An 18,154-nucleotide genomic window follows, 5' to 3' on the forward strand; every position below is an offset into this window, starting at 1 on the left:
ATGTCATAGGGGTACTGCAATAATTAAATGAAATAAAGCACATAGCACAAACCTGGCATTTGGTAAGCACTCAGTAAACAATAACTATCATTATCCTCACCATTCTTTATATTCTCATATGGCCCAGCCTCTTTGGGTAGTTGCTCCTGTCACCTTTAAATCCCAGTTTGCTTAAAGTGAGCTATGCCTTAATTATGCTATCTAAACTCATGAAGCCTGTGATCATAAAATACAGACCAGTGCTGCAAGCTTAGATATGTAATAAGAAAAGTAAAGATCCACAGGATTTAGTTTTATTTACAGAAAGTGAGTGTTGAGTAAGCTAATTTCATTTAGGTGTTCAGAGCTATCTGTTCCCTAGAAATAGTCTTCATAACAAGATGTGTCCCTCAGTGAAGCATTGTTTCCCCTAAAACACCTGAATCCTAAGAGTCAATAATAATGACACAATCATATTTTTAATTTACTGTCTACCATTTCCCAGGCACTACATATGTGTTTTCCACTATGATTTTATGTTTTCATCACAAACACCCTATGATGTGGGCATATAAACACACACACACGCACACACACACGCACACACACACACACACACACACACACACACACACACGTGCACACACAGACTCAGATGTTAAATTATATGCCCAAAGTCAAACAGTGAGTGTATGAATAAAAACCAGACTACAAGACAGGTCCAACTTACTGTAATACCTGTGTTTCATTTCATTATCTGTGTTCTTGAGGCACCTGGGTGGCTCAGTCGGTTAAGCATCTGACTTCAGCTCAGGTCATGATCTGACAGTTTGTGGGCTGGAGCCCCATGTCAGGCTCTGTGCTAACAGCTCAGAGCCTGGAGCCTGTTTCAGATTCTACATCTCCCTCTCTCTCTCTCTCTCTGTCCCTCCCCTGCTCATGTTCTGTCTCTCTCTCTCAGAAATAAACATTAAAAAATAAATTAATTAAAATTTTAAAAATTCAGATAAAAAAACATTATCTATGTTCTTATAAACTCTAATGGATTCTAAGTGTGTGTGTGTGTGTGTGTGTGTGTGTGTGTATTTGTCACTTCTGTATCTCTAAATTTTAAAGTAGCTATGCAGAGGATGCCTTAAAGTAATAAAACCCAATCAAACTAGAATGGATATAGTAATTTAAATGATTCTCCTTTGCAGGTTTAGCACATGCTTGAGAAACATCAAGTAGAACAAAGTGAAAATGCTGCTGTAACAAATTTTAAAAATCAAAAATAACTAGACTTCCTTCCCCTCCATGAAGTCTTCTGCTAATAGATAACTTACCATTAGATGATAGGGGAATCCAAAATAAAGTAAATGGAAAAGGGATAAACTTCTAAAGGTTTATAAAAGGCAATAAACTTCTAAAGGCTTCTCTGAATTCCCAGCTACTGATAATGCTATTTGCTAATTTTGGAAGAAATCAATTCCAAATCTCTTGAATTCAGTTGGCTAGAAGAGAGGAAGAGAAATTATTGAATCTCTACTTAAATTACTTCCTTATAATTAAAAATTCATTTATCCATAATTCTATTGATCCTCGTGGCTAATAAATAATAATAATAAATTATTATTTCATATACAAGTGTTATTCCAGGTAATTGCATCCAGGATAACTCTATTACTGGGATAGCTTTATGACTGATGTTTACACGTCACTAACAATGACTCATGGCCTATATAAAACAAGCATAGTGCAAGGCTGCAGGCCTTTTCCTTTCTGTTTATAGAATAAACATCTAGGCTGAAGTATCAGACTTCTCCATGGCTGATGCATTAGTGTCTTCAGGTGTCCCCTCAAACTTTGAAGATGATCACAACCGTATAGTGCTAATACTTCCCACCACAAGAGTTTATGACTTCCTTTCAATTCTATTAAAGGCTATGAAAACCATTGTCCAAGTTTGGTTTCTTCCATATTATGAACCATATCCCCTAATATCCAAGGTCTTGGGCAAAACTCCCTCCCACTAATAACTTGAATACCTCCTTGTCTTTCAATTCCCCTTTTTCCTGAAGTTTTCACCAGTTACTTTAGCAGGGCATCTTGGAATACAGTCCTTCATGTATTTCTTGCTCCTGGTTCCTTTCAGACAAATCTACTAAAAACATCATGGAGGCAGCTCAAAGATTTTATAAGTAATCAATCAATTAATTAGGCTTATAGATGGTACTCAAACATCAAAACTATCAATGTAAATAGGGACACAGTACTATTGAACAATTAAACATCTCTCTGAAATCTTCCCATGAAATTGTTCTGATCATGAAATTTCATTACTAAGGGCACGCTCTATTAGGAAATTTATGTATACATACAAATTTATAATATATATTAATATGTAATATATTCTATCTATATTTTAATATAGACAATACCTATTAGGAAGTTTACCTATACATGTATTTATTATTGTTTTAAAGATTGGATGTTTCTATACTTTTTAATAAGAAAATCATCTCTAAGCAGATATGGTTTGTACAGCTCTGACTAAAGACTCTTCATAGTTTATCTGTTTCCATCAGTTACTTCATTTTAATTTTGATAAAACTATTGAATAAGGGAAGTGTTTTTCTGAAACTCCACTTTATTCTCTGTGGTAAGTACATTGTCACAACAACTCATGACAAAACAAAGATTTAAGGACTATGGTCTGATCTCACTCATGAGACTAGATTAAATCAAGACAGGGCCCATAGGGCAGTTATATAGGAAGGGTATTTTCAATGAAAGATGAATTGGGAAAGGGGCTACTTAAAATCTCAAAAAAATCACTAAGCAAAAGAAAAATTATTTTTAAACATGAAAGTAGGAAATGGGACATGTTCATTCATTTGTTCAGTTAACATTTATTACCTACTGTAATCATATATTATTCTAGGAACTGAGTTTATTTTATTTTTTTTTTCAACGTTTATTTATTTTTGGGACAGAGAGAGGCAGAGCATGAACGGGGGAGGGGCAGAGAGAGAGGGAGACACAGAATCGGAAACAGGCTCCAGGCTCTGAGCCATCAGCCCAGAGCCCGACGCGGGGCTCGAACTCCTGGACCGCGAGATCGTGACCTGGCTGAAGTCGGACGCCCAACCGACTGCGCCACCCAGGCGCCCCTCTAGGAACTGAGTTTAAAGTGAAGAACAAGGAGCCCTGGGTGGCTTAGTCATTTGAGCATCTAACTCTTGATTTCAGCTCAGGTCATCATCTCAGGGTCATGAGATGAAGCCTCAAGTCAGGCTCTGTGCTGAATGTGGACCCTGCTTAGGATTCTCTCTCTCTGCCTCTCTCACTGTCCCTCCTCCACTCACGCATGCACTCTCTCTCTCTCTCTCTCTCTCTCTCAAATATAGATAAAATGAAGAGCAAAACCGATGCATTCTCTGCCCTTAAGAAATTAATATTCCAATTAAAGATACAGTTACAGGTAAACAATATATAAACACAACTTGTAGTGAATGTAATGGAATCACAAACTTGGTACAATTACAGAAAATTTAGGAGATCACCTGTTTAGAAACAGTGACAAGGAAAGCCTCATATTTAACTTGAGGGTTGTACAATGAGAAAAGATCAGCTGTGCAAAGTGTTGGGGGATGAATACTTTAAGTCAAAAAACATTTTGTAATGGGACAAGGAGTAAATATTTTATGTTTTGAGGGCCATTTGTTCTCTGTTGCAACTACTCAATACTGCTACTGACAATTCCTAAACAAATGAATATGGATGTGCGCTCCAATAAAAGTTTATTGACAGAAACAGTCTGTGGGCCAGATGTGGCCTATCAGCTATAATTTGACAACTCCTGCTCTAGGCACACAGACGACCTAGGGAAGGACAGGAGAGGTATTGCTGTGTTCAAGGAACTGATATGACACTGTTATGGCTAAAGTAGAATAAGTGGGAGGGGAGGGGCATGAAATGAGCTTAACAGGTAAGCAGGGCTCAGGTTGCGCATGTCTTTGGAGGCCAGGGTAAGGACTTTGGATGATATTTAAACAACTTATAGTTTTAGCAGGGTAGTAACATGGTGTGTGTTTTAAAAGCTCATTACAATTTCTATGTGGAGAATGGACTAGAAGACTATTGAAGTAGTTCTGGAGGTGCCATCATGGCCTGGATTCACATGATGGCAATGAAAATGGGAAGAAGTGAATATATTCCAGAAACATTGAAAAGTGAGGATCCTAAATCATGGATTGTGCTGGGGTGGGGACACGATGATGAAAGAGAAGGGAAAATTAAGTTTGATGCTCAGCGCTCTGGCTAGAGCAATTGGATTGACCATAGGCAGTCAACTTGAGTTAAATGATAAATTCCAAAGAGGAAGACTAGAGAGAGAAAAGCATTGCAAGTTAAGTTTAACCCATATTAGAAAATATTTTAAGACATAACACTTGCCGAACACACAGTGTGAACATATAGATGCACTGCCGTGCCATCAATCTACTGTTGGAATCTGCCACTGAGCTCTAAGTCTCCTGAGGTAGAAAACGCATTTACCCAGGACCCAACACAGCTCCTGGTACACACCAATCACTCAGTGATTGCAGCATTAAAAAAAAATAAATGCTCTCGAGGGGCAAAGATGGCAGAAAAGCATGGAAGTTTTTTTTTTACATCTCTTGCCCCTGAAATGCAGCCAGATCAACACTAAACCATCTTGCACACCTAGAAAACTGATTTGAGGATTAACACAACAATCTGCACAACCTGAACCACAGAACTCAGCAGGTACACAGTGCAGAGAGGTGAACTGGGGGAGAGAGAAGCCGTGGAGGGCAGAGAGCTGTTTTTGCTTGTGGAGAGAGGACAGAGCTGAGGGTAGAGTATGGGAAAACCAACCCTCCACCCTCAGAAAAAAGGCAGCTGGAGAGAAAGTGAAGAGTGAAAACAGCCACAGTGAAAAAAGCCACTCCTTTGTTTCTGAACAAAAAAAGGAGAAAGGAGAAAGGAGAGAGTTTAATTCCATTAAGACTCTATAAACAGGGGAAGCAGAGTCTGAAACTATGCAGCTTGATACCTGGCAGTGCTCTGGTAGGAAGGGCGATTTTCCAGAAGCAGAGAGCAAGGTCATCAGGGTCCTCAGGCCACATGGGGAGAGGCAGTCCCCCTGCTGGGAGGACATTTGGTGGAGGCTGTGCAGCCACCCCACAGGCAAAGATCTCAATGGACCCCGGAGAACAACCACATTCGCTGGTGTTGGAACAAGGATATTAAGGGGGAAGTCTGGCACCAGATGTGTGTTGTGACTTTCCATACCCTGAAATGCTGCTGCTACATCGTGTGAACTTTCTCTGGCATGGGCTGGCATCCAGCCACAGTCTCTGGGCATTGGCAGCAGGGTGGTCTCTGTGAACATTCCTGGGGATGGGCCAGCACCTGGCCATTGCTCACTGAGACCCTCCCCCAGAAGGTCTGAGCAGGTCAAAGCCACAGTCCCTCAGAAGTCAGAAGTGAGGGGCCAGGAAACTCAGCCCCATTTGAGATAAAACTCAGGAGGAAGTGCCACCTGGCAGCCTGACAGCTTGGCTATGTAGAAGTGGGGAGTAGATGGAAGCCAGAGACAAAGGAGGGGTGCTTCATTGCTAGGTTTGGAGAGCAGAGTTCCTATATTAGAGACTGGGTAACTGGGTGACGCCATTTTCACCCCTCCCACGCATGTGCATACACACCTACGCGTGCCACAACAACCCACCCCAGTAAGCTAAGCAGCACCATCTAGTGGAGAATGGAGCCATTACACTAAACCCTGCCCAACTGGGCCAACAGCGGTCTTGATGAACACCACAAGTCTCTCCGCCTGCTTAGTTTATGGACTATAAAGTGCTTCATAGCTTGACTTCTACAAGAAACCAGATCTAATTTCAATCGTACTTCATTCTGTTTGCTGGTCCTTTTATTTAATTTTTTTTTTCTTTTTCTTTTCTTATCCTTGAATACAGAAAGAGAAAAAAATCTATTTTTATTTTCCATTTTGATTAAAAAGATTTTTTATTTTTTCTATTATATTTTTTATTTTGTAAATTTTTAAATTCTATTTTACTTTCATCATTTCATTTTATTCTATTTTATTGTATTCACTTTTTTCAAATTTTAAATGTTTTCCTTTTTTCTCTTTATTTTTTTCTTTTTTCTTCTTTATTTTCCTTTTCTGATCCTTCCCTTTTTTCTCTAATCTATCAAGCTTCCTTCAACCAGAACAAATGCTAGGATTTAGCATCCTTTATTTGATTTCTCTGTGTTGTTTTCAATTTTTAATTTTAGGTTTTTTTACTTTATTAATTCCTTTTCTTCCTCCAAAATGATGAAACAAAGGAATTCACCCCAAAAGAAAGAACAGGAAGAAATGACAGCCAGGGACTTAATACAGATACAAGCAAGATGCCCAAACCAGAATTTAGAATCACAATAATAAGAATACTAGCTGGGGTCGAAAATAGATTAGAATCCTCTTCTGTGGAGACAAAAGAAGTAAAAGCTAGTCAGGATAAAATAAAAAATGCTATAACTAAGCTGCAATCTCGAATGGATGCTATGGCAGCAAGGATGGATGGGGCACAGCAGCGAATCAATAATATAGAGAACAAACTTATGGAGAATAATGAAGCAGAAAAAAAGAGGGGACTAAGGCAAAAGAGCACAAAATAAAAATTTTAGAGAGCTCAGTGACTCATTAAAAAGGAATAACATCAGAATCATAGAGGTCCCAGAAGATGAAGAGAGAGAAAAAGGGGTAGAAAATTTATGTGAGCAAATCATAGCAAAAAACTTTCCTAACCTGGGGAAAGACACAGTCATCAAAATCCAGGAAGCATAGAGGACTCCCATTAAATTCAACAAAAAACTACCATCAAACAAGGCATATCATAGTCAAATTCACAAAATACTCAGGCAAGGAAAGAATCATGAAAGCAGCAAGGGAAAAAAAGTCCTTAACTTACAAGGAAAGGCAGATCAGGTTTGCAGCAAACCTATCCACAGAAACTTGGCAGGCCAGGAAGGAGTGGCAGGATATATTCAATGTGCTGAATCGGAAAAATATGCAGCCAAGAATTCTTTACCCAGCAAGGCTGTCATTCAAAATGGAAGGAGAGATAAAAAGTTTCCCAAACAAAAATTAAAGGAGTCAGTGACCACTAAACTAGCCCTGCAAGAAATTTTAAGGGGGACTCTCTGAGGGGAGAAAAGACAGAAAAAAAAAAAAAAAAGATCAAAAGCAACAAAGACTAGAAAGGACAAGGAAACGCTACCAGAAATTCCAACTCTAAAGGCAATAAATTCATATCTTTCAGTACTCATGTTAAATATCAATGATCTAAATGCTCCGAACAAAAGACACAGGGTAACAGAATGGATAAGAAAACAAGATCCATCTATATGATGTTAACAAGACCCATTTTAGACCTAAAGACACCTTCAGATTGAAAATAAGGGGATGGAGAACCATCTATCATGCCAGTGGTCGTCCAAAGAAAGCCAGAGTAGCCATACTTATATCAGACAATCTAGATTTTAAAACCTGTAACAAAAGATGAAGAAGGGCATTATGCCATAATTAAGAAGTTTATCCACCAAGGAGACCTCACAATTGTAAACATTTATGTTCCAAACGTGAGAGCACCCAAATATATAAATCAATTAATCACAAACATAAAGAAACTCCTTGATAATAATACCATAATAGTAGGGGACTTCAATACCCCACTTACAACAATGCACAGATCAGTTAACAATCAACAAGGAAACAATGGCTTTTAATGACACACTGGACCAGATGGACTTAACAGATATATTCAGAACATTTCATCCTAAAGCAGAATACACATTCTTCTCAAGTGTACATGGAACATTCTCCAGAAGAGATCACATACGGGACACAAATAAGCCCTCAACAAGTACAAGAAGATCAAGATCATACCATGTGTGTTTTCAGACCACAACACTATGAAACTCGAAATCAACCACAAGAAAAAATTTGGAAAGATAACAAAGAGTTGGAGACTAAAGAACATCCTACTAAAGAATGAATGGGCTAACCAAGAAATTAAAGAAGAAATTAAAAAGTACATAGAAGCCAATGAAAATGATAACACCACAGCCCAAAACCTTTGAGACACAGCAAAGGTGGTCATAAGAGGAAAGTATATAGCAATCCAGGCCTTCCTAAAGAAGGAAAAAAGGTCTTAGATACACAGCCTAACCTTACACCTCAAACAGCTGGAAAAAGAACAGCAAACAAAATCCAAAACCAGCAGAAGACAGGAAATAATAAAGATTAGAGCAGAAATCAATGCTATCGAAACAAAAAAAACCAGTAGAACAGATCAATGAAACCAGGAGCTGGTTCTTTCAAAGAGTTAACAAAACTGATAAACCCCTAGCAAGTTGGATCAAAATGAAAAGGGAAAGGACCCAAATAAGTAAAATCAAGAATGAAAGAGGAGAGGGGCACCTGGGTGGCTCAGTCAGTTGAGCGACCGACTTCAGCTCAGGTCATGATCTCACGGTTTGTGGGTTCAAGCCCTGCATCGGGCTCTGTGCTGACAGCTCAGAGCCTGGAGCCTGCGTCGGATTATGTGTCTCCCTTGCTCTCTGCCCCTCCCCCACTCATGCTCTGTCTCTGTCTCAGAAATAAACACTAAAAAAATTTTTTTTAAAAAGAATGAAAAGGAGAGATCACAACCAACACTGCAGAAATGCAAACAATAATAAGAGAATGTTATGAGCAATTATACACCAATAAAATGAGGAATCTGGAAGAAATGGACAAATTCCTAGAAACATATAAACTACCAAAACCGAAACAGGAAGAAATAGAAAATTTGAATACACCCATAACCGGTAGATAAATCAAATTAGTAATCAAAAATCTCCCAAAAAACAAGAGTCCAGGGCCGGCTGGTAATTCTACCAAACATTTAAAGAGTTAACACCTATTCTCTTGAAGCTGTTCCAAAAGAAAATATCTTACGTAATGAGCTAAGGAGATTGATTTGTCTTAGTAAAATACAGAAAGTTACTGAAGAATTTTGAAGAGCAGAAAAACATAACCAGAGTTTGTGCTATAAACAGTGTTGCATTGGGTACAGAGACAAATGTGTCAGGAGTTGGGGGAAATTGTTAATAAATTACTGAAATCTCATAGAAAGATAATAAAGAGTAGGTCCAGGGTTATTAGTATTAGAAATGGTAAGAAATATAAACTCAAGAAGTCTTTTGGTTGGAGAGATTGATTGATTGATTGATTTTTATATTTAAATAAATATAGCCCATATATATAAAATATATAATTTGAGACTAATTATTATTCACAACAACTAAATAACATAAACAATACAAAACACTTAAAATTTTTTTTAATGTTTATTTATTTTTGAGAGAGAGAGGGACAGAGCGAAAGCAGGGGAGAGGCAGAGACAGAGGGAGACACAGAATTCAAAGCAGACTTCAGGCTCCAAGCTGTTTGGACAGACTCTGATGCAGAGCTCGAACCCACAAACTGGAATATCATGACCTGAGCTGAAGTCAGACACTCAGCCGACTGAGACACCCAGTATCCCCTGAATACAAAATACTTTTAAACATTAAATTATAAAAATAAGTGCCAAATTTTTAAGGCAAATGCTGAGTAATTAAGCTAGACTAGACTAAGAAGTTAGTATGACTGAGACCAAAAATTAGCTCTGAGTTCTCTGACAGCTAAGATAAACAGAATAAAAACAAGTGGAAGCGGGTGAAAATTGTTGGATTATATAGCTTCCAATTGCTATAAGGAGACATATCAGCTTTCTGGGGGAGATATACCGAATTTTACACTGTGTATAAAATCATACACTGAATTATAAATATATGTCCTAGTCTTGGGGCGCCTGGGTGACTCAGCTGGTTAAGTGTCCAACTTCGGCTCAGGTCATGATCTCATGGTTTGTGAGTTCGAGCCCCGCATCAGGCTCTGTGCTGACAGCTCAGAGCCTGGAGCCTGCTTCAGATTCTGTGTCTCCCTCTCTCTCCGCTCCTCCCCTGCTCATGCTCTGTCTCTCTTTGTCTCAAAAGTAAATAAAACATTAAAAAAAATTTTTTTGAAACACATCTCCTAGCCTTTTATATAAGGAACATTAAGGACTATAATAAACTATACCATAATAGCTATTTAATAAAATAAGCAAAAAATGATTTCTCATGTCAAAAACTTGTATCTTATATCCAAATAGCGAATTAAAATTGAAGACATTCTACTGTACACCTGTGATGGTATTTTCACAGAAAATAGGAGCAATGGAATCCAAATAATGAGTTTTACAGTGACTTGACTTCACTCAGAAATAGATCTTGGAAAACAGGAATAGATGATGAGTGGTTCCCTTAGACATCCCCTACCCAAACACGAAGTACCTTAGTGAGATCCACTCTACAGCAGTACAGACAGCATGGCAGATAAGAGCTAATGGCATGGACTCTGGAACCAGACAGCCCAAGTCCAACACCCATTTACCAGAGACACTAATGGAAGCAGTGTCATTAGAGCGGCTACTGATACCAAACGGCAAGGTGGTCTCAGGACTGGGATAATCAAGAAAGAAAAGTTCCAGTATGGACTATACTCTCTGCTGGCAAAGAGGTCAAAGTCAATTGCCTGCTACATTAACTATTATACTACTGCCTAGAGGAAGAAATGATTAAGGTATGGCTCCACAACTGGATTTCTCAGTTTGATTTTGAAAAATAAACTTCCGTGTTTCAGGGTATCCATTGAATCTAAATGTGAATATTTTCATTATGAATCTAGTCTGAAATGATTTATTTCCTGATTTTGAATTAGTGTTCCTATGACATGTACAAACTCACCATTTTGCTAAGACAGTTGGGCTGGCTGCACCTAATTTCAATTGAATTTTTGAACTTTAAGGATCCAGTTTAGTCAAACTGTTACTTGATCAGGAGTATTTTCAGTGTACTTCTTAGTCTGGCTTGTTATTTTAAGAGTGCAGAGTCATGTTGAATGAGGAGATTATCTTCAGTCTTTTGGCAAGTGTATACAATATGAATTTCTTAATTGCACCCAGAAGCAATGGAAGGAAAACACATTTATTAAATATTTTTAAAGACTGTTTGTTATCTTAACTATATATCAGTAGTTCAAAAGACCACCAACCCCTAATCTTTTGATTCTAGAACCACCTATGACTAGAAGTTTATTACTAGTCTAGAACAACCTAGACTAGGCATTTATTACGTGAAAAACAACAGCTGTGACTTTTGTACTTCTTCCAGAGCAAGTTATCTTTGCTTGCTACTAGAATTTGTTGATACTTACCCTGAACAAAGAGTTGATGTCAGTTGACCTCATCTTGTTCTACCCTTTCCAATCCCTAGCCCCCTCCAACATTTGCTACCTTGATTCTGGCTTCTTGATGGATATCCAATGCATACTCTTAACTCGCTGCCTTTGCTTAAGGTGTTCTTTTTCTCTCCATACTCTCCAATCTGAGAAAATTCCACTCCATGCCTCATAATACAGTGCTAACTCCTCTGTTACAGCATCTGTTATATGCCCTTCCTCCCTGACTTCCTTGAACCCTGCTGAGGCAAAACCTGACTCATTCATCTCTGTATTCCCAGCACCATATTTGTTTGGCAAATAGCAAATATTAAATAAATGTTTATTTAATTAATTCTTCTTATGATATCTAAAAAAGGTTGGAGGGTTGAAATATTATGTCCTTTTCCCAGTAGTATGCTTAGTTTTTACTTTATTCCAGGAACTAAGATGAGTTTCCCATAAGCAGTGGCTTTCTGGACAAAGGGATGGCAGCACGAAGACTTTCTGAAGAAGCAGCATCATGAAACATAGAAAGCAGTAGTAACAGATTCAGACACAGGGGATTAGCGTTCCCTGATAAAACCATGATTGTATTAGCTTGTCTTGTGTAAAGTGCTTAAAATCCCTTCTGTCCTGCCTCGGATGGTACAGAACCTTGTAATCCTACCTTTGCCTCTATAGTGGTGTCTCTTCTCATTCAGTGGCAAATGCGTAATAACTCAGACCAGGTAACAAGGTAGACTGGGAGGATGCTTAGTGATTGACATGAGTGTGCTCAAATAAAAATATACAGCTAAAATTAATAGAGCAAGTTAGAATTCTGATGAGGCAATACGAAAAGAGAAGTGATCATAACAGCAAGACTTCCCAGGTACATAACATGTAAAAGGCAAGGGAATGTGTAGGGAGGAGGGCAGGGACTTTGCCTGCAGACAACATAGTCTTCCAATGTAACACTTGCAACAATAATTGTGTTTCAGAGGATTTTCTAAAGTACTGGAGTCTGGGGCCACAAAACAGTAAAGAACTAATGTACCCACTTGGTCTGTAGACGATATCCAACAATTCCACAGACACTAGTTAGAGAACATGAACATGGTACTATTCTAGACTCTAACACCTACAAAATAAAGGGAAAATTGTTAATCCCAAGGAAAAAAAAACCACAATCAGGAGCCAAACAAAGCAAGAGTCACAATCTAATTATTGCCATAATCTTCAAGAATCTGTAGCCAGTGAAAGAAATGGAAAATCCTGCAGGAAATCCGAGAAGCCCACCACTACCTGGCTCCACAGAGCCCCTGTCCTGCCCACCTCACCATCACCTTCCAAAAGTTTATTGGTAAATTGACAAAATTCTCAGAATTCTCAGTGATGTTACGCATGGAGAGAAGAAAGCTGAGATTTTTTTTCTTTCAAAATGGAAGGCACATAAGTGGCTGACAGAAACTCATGAAGCCAGGAAAGAGAACAGAGCTGACTCTTCAAGGGGAGAGCAGGGGGGCCCCTAGGTCACACAGAAATCAAAGTCCAAGAGGGCCCCTCACAAGAAAGGAGCAGACCCTCCAAACAGGGAATGGATATGGAATAAGACATTGCACAAAATCTCAGGGGAGGGGCGCCTGGGTGGCTCAGTCGTCGGTTGAGCGTCCGACTTCGGCTCAGGTCATGATCTCACAGTCTGTGGGTTCGAGCCCCACATCGGGCTCTGTGCTGACAGCTCAGAGCCTGGAGCCTGCTTTCAATCCTGTGTCTCCCTCTCTCTCTGCCCTTCCCCCACCTCACTTTGTCTCACTCTGTCTCTCAAAAATAAGTAAATGTAAAAAAAAATTAAAAACAAAATCTCAGGGGAAAGAGCAGTCTAGGTACTCAGACTGCACTCCACCTCATCCAAACTTCCCAGCCTTTGTCATTCCCTCAGGCTAAGAAGAGCGAGCAGAACACAAAATTCCTAGTCATCAGTAGGAAAAATATCTCCAATATTATAGGAACAGAGTTACGTAGCACTCCACTTTCACTTTGTCCAGAGCCACCCAAGCAACATCAAGATGGAGAGAATGTCCCAGAAACTGTGCAAATATACCATACACTGTATGAGGATTCTCCAGAGAAACAGAACCAACAGGAGGCATGGGGTGAGGGTGAAGGCGGGCGCTTGTGTGGAGAAGGAGACAGAGATTGATTTTAAAGAATCAATTAAGGATTTTAAGGAATTAGCTCACACAGTTGTGGGGGTTCACAAATCTAAAATCTGCAAGGTAGGCTGGCAGGCTGGAAATACAGCAAGAAACTGATGTCTTGAGAGTAAAGGCAATCCAGAGGCAAGAATTTCCTTTCTTGAAGGGCCTCAGCTTCTTTCTTTTAAAACCTTCAACTGCTTACATGAATCCCACCCATATAATGGAGATTGTAATGGCTCTACCCAAAGGCTACAGATTTAAATATTCATTACATCTAAAAATACTTTCATGGCAACATTTGGAGTGGTGTTTGTCCAAACAACTGGGCAACATAGCCTAGTAAAGTTGACACATAAAATTAACCGTTGATAAACACACACATAGCCACCTAGAGTAATAATAATAGTTAACATTCATTGCATGGGCTAGGCACTGGCCTTTATAGTTCACAGGTATTTACTCATTCAATTCCCACAGCAACCTTATGAGATAAGTACTATTTATTATCCTGTTTGACAGATTAGAAAATTGAGGCAGGGAGTGCTTCAGTAACTTGTGCAAGGCCACATGGCTAGCAAGTGGCTAAGCCAGCATTAAAATTGGTAGCACTCGCTCAAAACTCATGCATTTTACCACCGACCTAGAAGAAAACGTAACTCCGGAAACAGAAGGACATTCCCTCAATTACTTCATACTAAGAACATCTTCATAAGAGCATGAATACAATAAAATAAGAGCATACCAACAAAATAATAAAGCAATCAAATGAGACAAAAAAGGAAATTACTAGAAACTGGAGACTATACAACACGATTATGGAAATAATAAGTAAATTAGAAACAGCAAGTATAGTATAGACAAAAGTGAACTACTGACACAAAGAAGAAAGAGTTCAGACAATCTAAGTGAATGCAGATGAAAAGGGCAAAGAATTAAAGCAAATAAGAAAAATATTAGAGGCATGAAATATTATTTGTCTTACAATATTACATAAATATATATAAATAAATATATATCAGGACACAAAGAAAAAGATCATAATATTCTTTTTTGTTGTTGTTAAGTTTATTTTCAGAGAGAGAAAAAGAGCACACGTCAGTGAGTGAAGTGAGAGATGTGGGGCTCTATCCCATGAACCGTGAGATCATGACTTGACCCAAAATCAAGAGTCAGACTCTCAACAGACTGAGCCACCCAGGTGCCCTGCCCATAATATTCTTGAAGTGGAATTTCCACCTCAGTAATATGTTCACAGCCATAATGAAATAGAATTTCCCTAAAATGAAGAAAGAGAATAATCTGCAAAACCAAAACAGTTCATGATACTCCAAGAAAATTAGATGTAAGATGATCAACAAGGCATATTCTAACTGAACTATTGAATGTCAAGTATAAAGAAAGACTTTCTCAGATATTCAAGCAAAAACGCAAAACACATACAAGCAAGGGGAAAAACTGTCCCACCTCAGAATTCTCCAGGATACCCGAGGCAATGGAGCAATATCCACAAAGTCCTGGGAAAATGAAGTGTAATTTTAAAATACTTTAACTAATCAAGATGTTGTTTGAGCTCAGAAGCCCCTGACAGATATATGCTAGCATGAAAGAACTCAAGGAATGCAGTATGCCTGTTTTCTTCTTAAGGAAAATAATGTGCTTGACAATGATATCCAGCCGAATCAGAGATGAAAAATAAACAAGAAAGGCAAAGCTAGGTTAAAAGGCTCGTGGTGAACAATGAATTTGTTTAAATATAGAAAGAACAGTAGACAACTAATGGAAATATGGTAGTAAAATTAAATGTGAATGTTATAAACCTCAATAATGTTCAAATAATTGTATAACTACGAAAATTGGGAGGTGGGGGAAGGGGTAATGGGAGGAAGTTAATGCCCTCATCTTTCAAAACAGAGAATAAATAGATATTGTCTGAATATCTATTGTTTTAAGTATTACATGCTAGCCTCTAACGTTTATTCCTAAATCTTGTTTTTGAACATTAATAGATTCTTTTATAGAAAAAAGTATCTTGTGAAGAAATTTTTCACTTTTGTTTTGACTTCTACTTAAGACAAATAAAATATAAATTACTACCTGTCATTAAAAATACTTGTAAGGGTCCAATCCTATTTTCATAACTTTTACTCACCTACTGCTCTATTCTTCGATTGATAATAATATGCCTAGAGCAACACTCATAATGATGTTCTTTCAATGCGTAGGGTGGCAATTTCTGAGTTTTGAGTAATTTTTTAAAAAATATATTATTGAACTTTTCTGCATTGCTTTATTCCTTATAAAGAGTACATCACATCTTGGGGCACCTGGGTGGCTCAGTCGGTTAAGCGTCCGACTTCAGCTCAGGTCACGATCTCGCAGTCCGTGAGTTCAAGCCCCGCATCGGGCTCTGTGCTGACCGCTCAGAGCCTGGAGCCTGTTTCGGATTCTGTGTCTCCCTCTCTCTCTGACCCTCCCCCGTTCATGCTCTGTCTCTCTCTGTCTCAAAAATAAATAAAAATGTTAAAAAAAAAACAATAAAAAAGAGTACATCACGTCTTATTTTCAAAACAAACAGGCAACTCTTTTCCCTTTAAAAATTGTGAGCAGTATATCAAGATGTTACCAGTGGTTCATTCTAGGTTATGATAAAATTGAGTGATAGCAATTTTTTCTTTGTACTTTTCTGTAAGCTTTTAATTTACAAACATAAATAATGATTTACTAACTACTTACTTTTCCACCATTCTACTTCTCATACATATGTATTTTATTAATATGTATATTTTCACAAAGTTGATGCTCTGGGAAATAAAGCACATAAAGAGCATAAATATCTCAAATGAAACAAATAAAGAATGTAAGTATCCCAAACCCTGCAATGTTCAAGGAGAAAGCATGTCAGTAAGTGCATGATCTTACCAGGAACACTAAGTTAGCAATTAATGAATGACATGGAAAAAGTGAGTAATGAGTTCTTTGACCACTTGTCTATCTCATTATTGTTTATTACTCAATCCTATGAAAGAGCCAACAGGGAAGAAATTGTGAAGAAAAAGCTGTCCTTATTGTTACCTCATATACCACCTCATCAACAAAGAAACAAACAAAAAATTAATCTAAAATGCTGCCCTTTAGGTATGGAATTTTACAAGCTGGAGGGGGATATAAATACATATCTGCTTATATTAAAATAACCACAATAACAGTAATAACAAAAGGATAAACTGAGAGCCTAAAAAGTAATAGTAAAGAAGGAAATAGAGGGGCTGGGAGTGAAACTACATTCCTTTGAATACATTACGTTTTGAATGTTTGCATTTGGAATATGTATTTTACATAATGTTAAATAAAACATAAAAAGCAATCCCTAAAACTCAAGAGCAAAATGAGCAAATGAACCATGTGTATAAAAGTTGGTAGCATAACCATACAGAGAAAAAACTTTTAAGTGACTTTAAAACACTGTAAGTTTACTGACAGACCTAATGTGGTATGTCCTAAGGACAAAAGGAATTGTAAATAAACACTCTTGATCTGCTTCCAATAACTGTACTGTTAATTATGCTGGCATTGTGTATTGAGATAAAGCAAATGAGTAATCATATTGATGTCACTGGGAACTGGACTTTTTGGCATGGAAGAAAAGGTGCAAGGGAAGACCATAGAGTGTCCTGATTTGGATAGAAAGTGTCAGCATACGTTCATTCACAATTTTATATACACCCACACCCACTTACACATTTTCAGCTCTATTCATTGAAAAGATCTTGAAACAATGAAGAACTCTGTGGCGATGTGCACCCATAATGCCCAGATTATAATCTCTAATTATCATTTCTAATTCAAAGGAAACAAGACCTCCTTAAATGCAAATTGCAGGTCTGAGACAGGAAATATAAAAGGTAAACGTGAAATATCTTGTCAGACGAAAAAACAAAAAGCCATTAAAGCCCATTTAAGGCATATCAAAAGCTTCAGGAGCCAATTTTGAAAAGTCCTGCTGGCCAGGAATTGGGATAATCTAAGCATCAATTAGAAGGCTTCCTTCTATCCTTCTTCAAAGGAGTGAAATACTTCAAATGTGTTTAAGTCCACGAAGTCATAATAATCCTAAATTTGGGGAGACGAGGCCACATACGAATGTGTTAACTTACTAAATCATTATTTTAAAAATTGGCAAAGGGAAGTAATTGAGCATTTATCCCATGTTTGCTATATCAGCTCTTAGAGTAATTAAATAGTTGTTGAGAAAAAAGTTGCTCTTTATATGGAAGAAATAGTCTAGCTAATAAATTAAGAATCAATGACAAAATCAGAATAAGACTATTTTGAAAGTACTAATGAATTAATGGATCTAGAAAATGATCATCAATATCTGCTAACATCTCAAAGGGAGGAACAACCAGATATCATGCATTGCATAACAACACATGGTCTTGTCAGAAAACCTGAACCCACATAGGATGAAGCTTCTAGGTACCATTACCAATTAACAGGAAAGAGGACAGAGGAACAAGGTAAAAGAAACCATCAGGAGGCAATCAGCAAACTCCAGAATGTAGTACACTTTACTGACCAGTTTTATCCATAAACTACAAGAAGGGAGCAGTGATGGAGAGAGGAGAGCTATTGGTTA

This window comes from Felis catus, chromosome A2 (genome assembly GCF_018350175.1).
Source record: "Felis catus isolate Fca126 chromosome A2, F.catus_Fca126_mat1.0, whole genome shotgun sequence".
In the NCBI taxonomy this organism is placed as follows: domain Eukaryota; kingdom Metazoa; phylum Chordata; class Mammalia; order Carnivora; family Felidae; genus Felis; species Felis catus.